Source organism: Gadus morhua, chromosome 23 (assembly GCF_902167405.1).
Source record: "Gadus morhua chromosome 23, gadMor3.0, whole genome shotgun sequence".
In the NCBI taxonomy this organism is placed as follows: Eukaryota; Metazoa; Chordata; class Actinopteri; order Gadiformes; family Gadidae; genus Gadus; species Gadus morhua.
In genome coordinates this window covers 8,641,080-8,651,672 of record NC_044070.1, presented here as the reverse complement: position 1 = coordinate 8,651,672, position 10,593 = coordinate 8,641,080, and positions in this window count along the sequence as shown.

The window sequence follows — 10,593 nt, the reverse complement described above, 5'->3', positions numbered from 1 at the left end:
CAGGCAACGATTGAGGGTTTTTAAAACGGAGTCATAATGTGGGAATTCAATCGTATGTTTGGACTCTGCTGCAGCCCAGTCAACCTGATAATAACCATCCAGGCGGTTATACACAGATCCAGCTCCATAATAAACCAGTAAACTAATTATAGCTAAAAGACAAGACCAATGCACCCTGAGGGACTCTGGATTGAACACAGTAGAGAGCTCTGCTGGTAACACTGGGGTCTGACTGCTCTTTCCTGAAATCCAACTGTGCCTAACACGCTCACTTCCTGGCAAATTAATTGTACGAAAACTAATATAATTCGAGTTAAAGCACTTAGCATGTTACGTCTCATATTCACTTTGATTCACTTGTAGACATACGTTGTTTAAATCACTCGTTCACAGAAAATTAATTCATTCACAGAGACACTCACTCAATAACAAAGACTTTAACTCATTCACACACACACATTCACGAGACCACCAGCAGCCACTCTCCAGCTGCTCTACCCCCCCCCCGAAGTGTCACCATGCTGGAACCCATTAGGGTAGAAAATAAACATATCATATGTAACAACACGTGCAGAGCCCTATCTATATCTGTATAACACAGCACGCCCTGTGTGATTTTGGCTAGGCCAGGGCGACTGGCTGCAACTGCTCGCCCTGTGAGTGATTGAGTCAGTGTGATGAATTACAGCGGCAGTCTGTTCAGGATCAGGTTATCACAGGCCTTAGCCCGGCTGCACCTGATCTCCACAGGGCCGACCGGCAGCGGCATGACTATCATGTCATCATGTGATGACATCCCGTGCCAGGACTGAAGGGTATTGAGGGGCCAGTGGGTTAGGACGGTCTACATATGAGCCCCGGAACATTCTGTACGAACTGTGGTGGGAGATGGAGAACTCGCTAGCGGTTTCCCCTGCTGGGGCTAGCATGCCGCTAGCGACGGTTGACACAGTTTTCAAACTGTGGGAATCTGGCAGAATCGCTTGGAGGAGAATATGTCTCAATTGACCTTCAGATAGCATCTCACTATGAGTTATATATGCTTAGGAATGCAATAAGGAAAACAAATACAATATATAAATCATAATAACATATTTCAATGATAATAAGGTCAGGCTGTTAGCTAGTAAATCCCACGTTTCTGCTAGTTGTTTCACCAGATCTTAATGATCCAAGTTAAGGGATAGTCTGTTCATTGGTGGTACAGTCTAATGATCAACTTTGAGCTCAATCTGCTCCGTTTTTTCTTTTCTTTTTAGATTACCTATTAACACAGAACTGTAAAATCAACAAGCATGACTTTGTGGCAGCACCATTGACTTCAATCACCAGTAAAAGGCCAACCCCTGTCTGGGAAAGACTGTCGTTCTGTGGCATAACCTCAAAGACTCTTTGAGGCAGACCTATATATAGCCTTGGACTGTAAGTGTGTGTTTCAACATGTAGTTCGATCGCAGGATCTTAATAACCAAAGACTGCTGACCTTGCAGAGCCAACACAGCCAAACATCCCCATAGCTCCCTGGTGACACCGCAGTGCTGGCTATTGAACTGCTGTTGAGACAGAAGCAGAATGCCAGGTTGCCAATCCTGTGTTCCTTTGCATTACCACTGATACTAACAACTTTCTGATTCCTACTGCTACTCTGAATTGGGTCCAGTTGCTATTTGAAACCAGGTTGTGAGGCACTGGGATTTTCCGTAGCTACTCCTATTTCTATGTTATGCTTTTATTGTTCCCTGGGACATTGGATCAAAGTGTCTGCTGTATGACTAAAGGTGAATGTTCTGGTCCAGTGCAAGACAAATGGTCACGTCCAAGATGAAAGACAAAAGACTCCGACTGTGCGTTTGGAACGAGGACCAGGTGGTGCTGGAGAGAAGGAGACGAGGGTAGGTGGAGGACATGCGTGTAAGGGTGGTAATCTGGGAAGTGGTTGTTCAAAAGACGCCACTCACAGTGGTCATGTGGTGTGAGCCATGTGAGTGACATGTGTCTGCGCATGTTAAGAGCTCAGAAAGCAGAACTAGCTGAAGGGAACTTAAGAAGAATCATCATTTGTGTGTGTGTGTGTGTGTGTGTGTGTGTGTGTGTGTGCGTGTGTGTGTGTGTGCGTGTGTGTTTGTGTGTGTGACTGTGTGTGAGTGTGAGTGTGTGTGTTTGCCTTACTCATCAGTACAATTGGATTAGGATTGCGTTTCTTGAGGTCAGTTTGCGGGAAGCCTCTGACCTCCCAGAAGCTAACCTAGATTGTTTCTTATTCCAGGAACTAAATGTGTGTTAACTGATGGCCTCATAAGGTTCAAGCCTGAGGTCTTGGTACTTCTTTACTAAAAATACAGCAACCAATTGGGAAAAAAGCACCAAGATGGGGGCTTGGAATGTGTTTGACCTCAGATGAAAGCCCTCTATAGTTGACCGGCAAATTTATTATCTAAACTGCACATTTCCCGTGAATCCATCAATTTAGTTTGATAGTACCAAAATGAGATGTATTCATACACACTTTAAACTTTTACAATGCTTCAAACTGCTTGGCCAGTAATCAGAACTATAAACTCTAACACTGGTTCAAACGGCTTGGCGTGTGATAATAACTATAAACTCAAACAGTGCTTCAAACTGCTCGGCGTGTAATAATAACTAACTCTAACACTGTTTCAATCTGCTTGGCGTGTGATAATAACTATAAACTCTAACACTGGTTCAAACTGCTTGGCGTGTATTCACATCTATAAACTCAAACAGTGCTTCAACCTGCATGCTGTGTAACCCTAACTATAAACACTTCGGTTGAGATGCAGCATAACATCCGCTCCCATCTTCAGACCCTTTCGGATAAACCCTTTTCATTCATTTTTAACAGAGCAAAATCAAGCAAATTTGTAATTATTTATAACTCTAATTTCAACAAATGTAACAACTGCAGTGAATGACAAACACAGACAAACAACAAATAATAAATATATGCTAGCTAATCGCCGTTCTTCTTGAATATTGGTCTTCTCTTTCTCTGAGTACAAATGCTCCCCAGAAGGTGTCGATTAAGCAGACATGTGCCTTTACACTTACGTGTACATTCTGGAGCCTGGGGTGAAGGGGTAGCAGTTATGTAATACACACATTTCCTTCTTTTGGGGTCCTGTTTTTGAAAGGACTATTTGTCTGATAACAAGGGGCCTCTTTGGGGCCATAGGGAGGTACTCTATCCAAACTTTCCGGTCCTGTTCATTAACTCTGCTGCAAAAGTTAGCTTTCTCATGGCAATTCCACAAGACAGTCCTGTTTGCACAGAGTTTGGTCGACTACTGTTACATTCTGATAGCTAGGAACATTCTGTCTACTATCGTAACATTCTGTCGGCGACTTTCATATTCTGTCAACTACGTTTACATTGGGTCAAAAACTGCCTCATTCTGTCAACAACTGTCATATTCTGTCAACTGCTATTATATTTCCTTAACTAGTTACATTCTGTTTGCTATTGTCAACAAGGCATACTGTTGCATTCTGTCAAATTTTATGACCCAGCTTGAATTTTGATTGGTCAAATACAGCATTCTACGGGCTCTTATTTCTTAATAGCAGAGGTCTGCTATATATGAACAGCAGAGCATTGCTATGGATGCAGACCTGATAATAGGCTCCAACCGTAGAACATAACAGATGTTTTTTTTGTATATTTGGTCTCAAATTATAGATTTTTTCAGAAAGTAGCCACGTCACGAGGATGCATGGATAATGTACAGCTAACTCCTTATCCCTGGCATGTCACCCACTGTTACATTATGTCAGTTACTTTTACAGCTGTTACAGCTGAGCCTATGCTGGGAACAGGCCTGTTTGCTGTGTTATCAGTGTCGCCCATGTGGCACGGTTTAATGTTTGCACTCAGAGGATCATTCAACGGCCCTGTACAAGATGAAGGCACCATGATATCCATGCGTAACAAGACCACTGGCGGTGGGGGGGTGCGGGTGTAGCACGCAATTATGAAGGTTCAGATGGATATCTTATCTTCAAGGAAGTAGTGCAGCAGTTTACGAAAAAATAAGAAAAATACCATTAGACGTGGGAGATTGTGCGATCCGTGGAGAGGAGGGGTCGGGTTGAGAGTCAGGGCAGAGGAATGGGAATGTTTAGGTTACTGGGCATAAAGGCTCTTTGAAGTACCCCTAATGGAGCCGGCAGTGACCATGTGGAAGAAAATAATACCCATGGGGGACCCTGAGGTTGGTGCAGGTAGGGGTGTAGAAGTAAGGGCCAGAGATTAAGCCCCGCCTTAATAAGTGTGGTGGGGGCAGAGTGGACAGGAATGAACTGTTATTAAGAGGCTACTGTTGCCCACTGGATGTTATTCTGCATGTGAGGAGGAGTGACCTCTTGACCTTCACAATGTTTTTTATTTTGAATCTAGGCAACCTAATTTAGCCAACTGGGGAGTGATCATTTCATTTAGGGGGCGTAATTAGGCTATGGCTCACAAATGGACATCAACAAAACCTTTAGCCCCTATTTATTATTCAAAGAATAACTTGACGAACGAGATTCAGCCTTGAACCGTATTGATTGCTGGACTGCAGTAGGACCCTGCAACCTTGTTTAACATATTTGTTATTTATATTATTTAACAGTAACCAAAATTCAGAAAAACTCAACAGAGTTGTCTGAACTTTGTGGCTACCAGTCTGAGCCTGTGCGTGCCAAGCTGCAGGGGCCACGGCGCTGGGCTGGCGTCAGGCTTGTAATGTAAACACGAGTTACCTGCTCCGCTACCTTTAATGCTACATGGCTGACCGGAGTTAAAAGGGCAAATGAAAGTCACACTAATTGTGTCATACCATAAGATTTGACCCCAGTTTTTTTTTTTTTTTGTTGGATGAGGCATTAGGTTTAGAATTGAAAGAGACGCATAAACTCAATTCAAAATATATACGACCTATACAATCTGTTGATAGTTGAAACTGGTACAACCAAAAGGTTCAACAAACATAAGCCTAAGGAATGGTACAGGATGAAAAGATTGAATTGATTTAATGTTGTGTTCTGTCCTACTGCCACCTAGAGGCTGGTCTTTCGGCTGTAAATGTGTAAAAGGTTTTTACACATTTTTAGATTTCTAAAAGCATAACTGTCTGTTAAGTTGAAGTGCAATGTAAACATACCTTTATTGAAAAAACTTTGATTTACGTGTGTATGTGTGTGTGTGTGTGTGTGTGTGTGCGCGTTTGTGTGTGTGCGCATGTGTGTGTGTGATCGTGCATCGCAACCAATGATCCATATACTTACCAGAATTTCATTAATATCTGATTTAACCTAGCTCTCCTTTGCCTTGCGTGCCTGTTTGGTCCTATCTGTTTTTTCAGTCAGTAAAATACACAAAAAATTGTGTCTCAATTACCAGACTCCTATTGAGATTCGTTTTCTGTTACTAATGGATATCCCTCATGGTTTATTCAGAGTGTGGGGCATATTCTTCTCACTATTATTTCCTCTCTTCTCTGTGGACCGCCAATTCCTCTGAGTAAACTGTTGTTGCTGACGGATTCAGACCCAAAGACCAAGCCTTTATTCAATGAGGACAAACAAAGCAGTGAATGTCCACAAATGTGCACAAGCGCACACACACACACACACACACACACACACACACACACACACACACACACACACACAGACACACACATACACGCAGACATACATGCACACACACACACACACACACACACACACACACACACACACACACACACACACACACACACACACACACACACACACACACACACACACACACACACACACACACAGTAAAGAAACAAACATAGAAATGCACAGCGTATCTTTGGTTACAAACACAGAGAGATCACTGAACAAATGCTAACGCGCGTGCCGCTGGCACTCAGATTACACTTCAAACACATTACCTCTACAGAGTCCAAAGTGGTCCTTTGTAAGACGATATTGACCTTGATAGATACACACTGCAAACCAGGTCAGTGGCCAATTGGCCGACCCGACCTCAAAAACATCCACGGTCCTCCAGGCCTTAACCAAACATGAGGAGGGGGAGAACAATGCAATCAGGAGTCAGGAAAGGTGATTCAGTCTCGGGAGAGCATCCTCAGACAGGACATCCTGCAGTCCCCCTAATCAGGACAATAGTAATTATTAATATATAAATAAATAAACACATGCCCCACTGTGTCCTCACAGGGATGCCTACCGTTCCCTTGTCCCTGTGTCTACACACACAAATACATACACGCAGACACACACACACACACACACACACACACACGCACACGCACACGCACACGCACACGCACACGCACACGCACACACACAAAGATACAACCACACACTGTTTGTTGCGTCTATGGGACTGTTGAGGAACCAAACCTAACAATTCTACTCTTGTGTATTTGTACAATAAGATGTAACAAAATAAACTCTGATTCTGAATCGGAAACAGACAGACAGGCACATACACAGACACACAGAGTTATTTGTGAGGAAACTATGAGATTCAGGAAGAAGGAAGTATCTTCTTGCACACAATCAGCTGATGGTGAAAAACATGTTTTCCTGGTTGCTGAAAGTCTGAACACTTCACAAACTCTGGGACTCATAAGTCTGGGAGTGGGCAAATGGGAGCTTGTTCCTTGGAGCCTAATACTCATTTGTAATATAACTGTGGTAAATTATTTATGTTAAATGATATTGGTGCGATTTATATAGAGGATGTATTTGCCATTAGCATGGTCTAACATGGTATGTCAATACTATGTCAGATATAGTATTGTATATCATATAAATGCTATGTCAATACCATGTCACCTTTATGCCAAACGGGAGGTTTTTTTTTACAGTTTTTGCCAATTGCTTGAACACTATAGACACATGCTTAGACCAAAGTAGCACAACTTGAAGTATTTGATACTGTACCTTAAACACATGTAACCATACCTTAAACAAAAGCACTGCTTGCACTTTAGTTGCAATTTGGCAACACACTTGCACCTTTCTGCAACATACTTGCTCCTGCACACTACACACTATTTCATACATTAGACACTTAGTTCAAAAATGAAATCTCAGCGTACCATTGGGAAAACACATCTATTCAAAATACAAAACACATTGGGTAATTGAAAATACTTAAATACACACCTGAAAACACTTACTTACAAAACTGAACATCTATCAGCCAGCTACAAAAAGGCCAAAGGGTAATTGTGCACGTCCCGAGGCAGCGCGGGGGAAATATATCATTGTGTGCCGCCATAAGCCTTCGAGGGTAACTGCACAATCATGCAAAAATAGGCCCCTACAATACCCAACATATCATCACATTTCAAGATGCACTCCATGATGTGGCTGAACAGGACAGATCAGAGCAGCCCAGGTTTGCTGTTGTCTGGGATAATGTTTGTTTCCATCGGGCTGTTTTGGTCCGGAACTGGCACACCAACCATAAACAATTTGAAGTCGTATACTCGCCATTTCTAAAACCTATAGAAGGGTTTTTTTCGCCTCAAAGATGGCGTGTATATGACCGCCAACCACATGCCCGCATGCCTCTTCTGCAGACAATGGAACAGGCCTGCGGAGACATTGAGGTAAGGTCAATCCATAGAATGGATTCGGCACACAAGGCGAGGATCCATAAGCCCACCCACCAACAATTGCCTTGTTTTCCTGTCTTTATAGTACAGTGGTGTATTTTTGGTTTATTTTTGATTTATTTTTGCTTAAACTGAATTTACTGCACTGTAAAGTACCGTTCTGCAATGTACAGTATTGGGTATTACATTTTTTGGTTGTTGTGAGAACGTGCCTTCTGTGGAACTGAATAAAAACAGTGAAAATGGGAGACTGCAGTGTTTTATATGAAGTAGACTAGTGTGCTGCTGCTGATCTGAAAGTGTATTCATATGATACAAGTGTGTATCATTTTGTCATCGACTGACATTTTGACAAAGGATTGTTTGGTTTTAATAGAAGAGTTTCAATTTGACATAGATGTGAATGGTATATTTCTCAGTGTTGTGTCGTATTCGCTTGTGTGTTGAGTTTTGACACAATGAGACAAGTTTTGCAAAATGTGTTCAAGCAATTGAAAAAAGCTGCAGTTATAATTATAAAAAGAACAATTACGCCCACTGGTGGAGGGAAAACGTAAATGTGGGGCGCGCCAAACCTATCGGTTGAAAAGTTGTAAACGCAGATGCATTTTCAATTGACAACGAATAAGTAGTTGATGAAATAAAACTAAATTGAGTCTTCAAATTTTGATTGTGCCTTAAATATGTATAGTATATATATTGACATTGTTGGATCATAACAGTCTGGTATAGTCACTCATTTTTGGCTTATCTGCTTTGATTTGATTTGACCTTTATTTAACCACGAAAGTCCCATTGAGATTAAAAACCTCTTTTTCGAGGGAGTCCTGGCCAAGAGGCAGCAACAAATAACATATGTATTGTACACTCAAAATATTATACTCACAACATATAGACAGAAATTAAAATGATTAAAAACAGTTACAAGTAAATTAAAATTCATAAAAAACATCTACAAGTAAAAGAAGTGGTCTGAAATGCTCGCATCTTAGATTTAAAAGCGTTCAAAGAAATCATTTTGTTTAATCATTATTAAATCATTATCTTTTTGCAGCCAGTTCCATGTGGTGGGAGCAGAGTGGACGAATGCCTTTTTTCCTAATTCAGTGCGGGCAAATGGAACTGACAGAAGCATCTGATTGTTTGACCGCAGACTGTAAGAAGCAACACTTTTCTGTGTGATTAAATTACAAATATATGATGGCAGTAGCCCAAGCATGGCCTTATAAATGAAAGTGCACCAATGTCCCAGCCTCCTGGTGGACTAAGAGGGCCAACCCACTCGAGAATACAATTCACAGTGATGGGTCAGGGCTCCACAGTTAGTAATAAACCTCAGAGAAGCATGGTAAACAGCATCAATCTTGCATAGACATTTAGCTGAGGCATTCATATAAATCAAATCTCCATCATCTAAACTGGATAAAAACGTTGCAGTGACAAGCCGCTTTTTCACCTCAAAAGAGAAACAAAATTTGTTCCTGAAGAAAAAGCCCAATTTAAGTTTAAATTTCTTCACAAGATTGTCAATGTGGGGTTTGAAGGAAAGGGAGTCATCAATCAAGACACCAAGATATTTATAGATATGAACCACCTCTATGACATTTCCCTCAAGACACTGTGGGGACAGTTTAAGGTACTTACTTAGAGTTTGAAAACAACATTTGTTTAGTTTTTTCAGTGTTGAGGACTCATTTTAGTTGCAGGAGTGTGTGCTGGACTACATCAAAAGCTTTCTGCAGAGATTCAACAGCTCTAGCAGGAGTTGATCCAAAACAGTAAATAATTGTGTCATCTGCATAAAAATGCATTTTTTCCCAAATCATTAATGTACATAATGAACAAGAGGGGTCCTAATATTGAACCCTGTGGCACGCCCTTGTGGACACTCACAAATTCAGAACACAGACCATCATATTTAATACACCGAGTCCTGTCACTCAAATAATCTGTGAACCAGGAAACTACATGATTTTACAAACCCAAGCAAAGAAGCCTATGCTTTAAAACAGCATGGTCCACAGTGTCAAAAGCCTTTGACAGATCAATAAAAAGTGAAGCACAGTGCTGCTTCTTATCGAGAGCAACTAATATATCATTGATCACTTTTGTAGCTGCAGTGATGGTACTGTGCTTTTTCCTGAAGCCTGATTGCAGTTTTGAGAGAAGATCATTGGAGGTTAGAAACTCTTTTAACTGATCACACACAAGAGATTCAAGAATTTTTGACAAGGCACACAGATTTGATATTGGCCTGTAGTTGGTTAAAGCTGCTGGATCACCTCCTTTTAATAAGGGGGTAACAAAAGCTGACTTCCAAACAGATGGAATTTCTTTGTTTTCAATTGAGAGATTAAAAAGGAGTGTAAGAGGCTGTGCTACAAAATCAGCTGCTATTTTTTTTAAAAGTAGGGCTCTATTGAATCAGGTCCAGGGGATTTTCTGCTATCCAACGTTTTGAGGGCTTAATGCACTTGCTGCACAGTAAAAGGTAAGAAATTAAAGGGTTCTCCTGAAAACCTTGGAGCTTCTGTGCAGGGAGACACAGGGGCAGCTCCCGTAGAATCAAACAAAGAACCAGATGATACAAAATTATTGTTAAAACAATTTAGCACCTCAGTTCTATCATAGACTGGGACCGAGTCTTTTAGAACAAATATCGGAAGAGCCGGAGGATTTATACTTTCAGATATAGATTTAATTACTTTCTAAAATTTCTGTGGATTATTAAGGTTCTCAGTTGTGACAGATAAATAATATTCAGATTTAGCCTTTCAAATAAAAGTGGTGCATTTGTTCCTTTGTTGCCTGAAAATAGACCAGTCAGAGGCAAAATCTTTTTTTCTGGCTTTGACCCATGCCACATTACGTCGATAGATGGTATCTGACAACTCTGGGGAAAACCAGGGATTATCTCGTCCCTTAACCCTGAATTTCCCAATGGGGGCATGTTTATTTACAATTT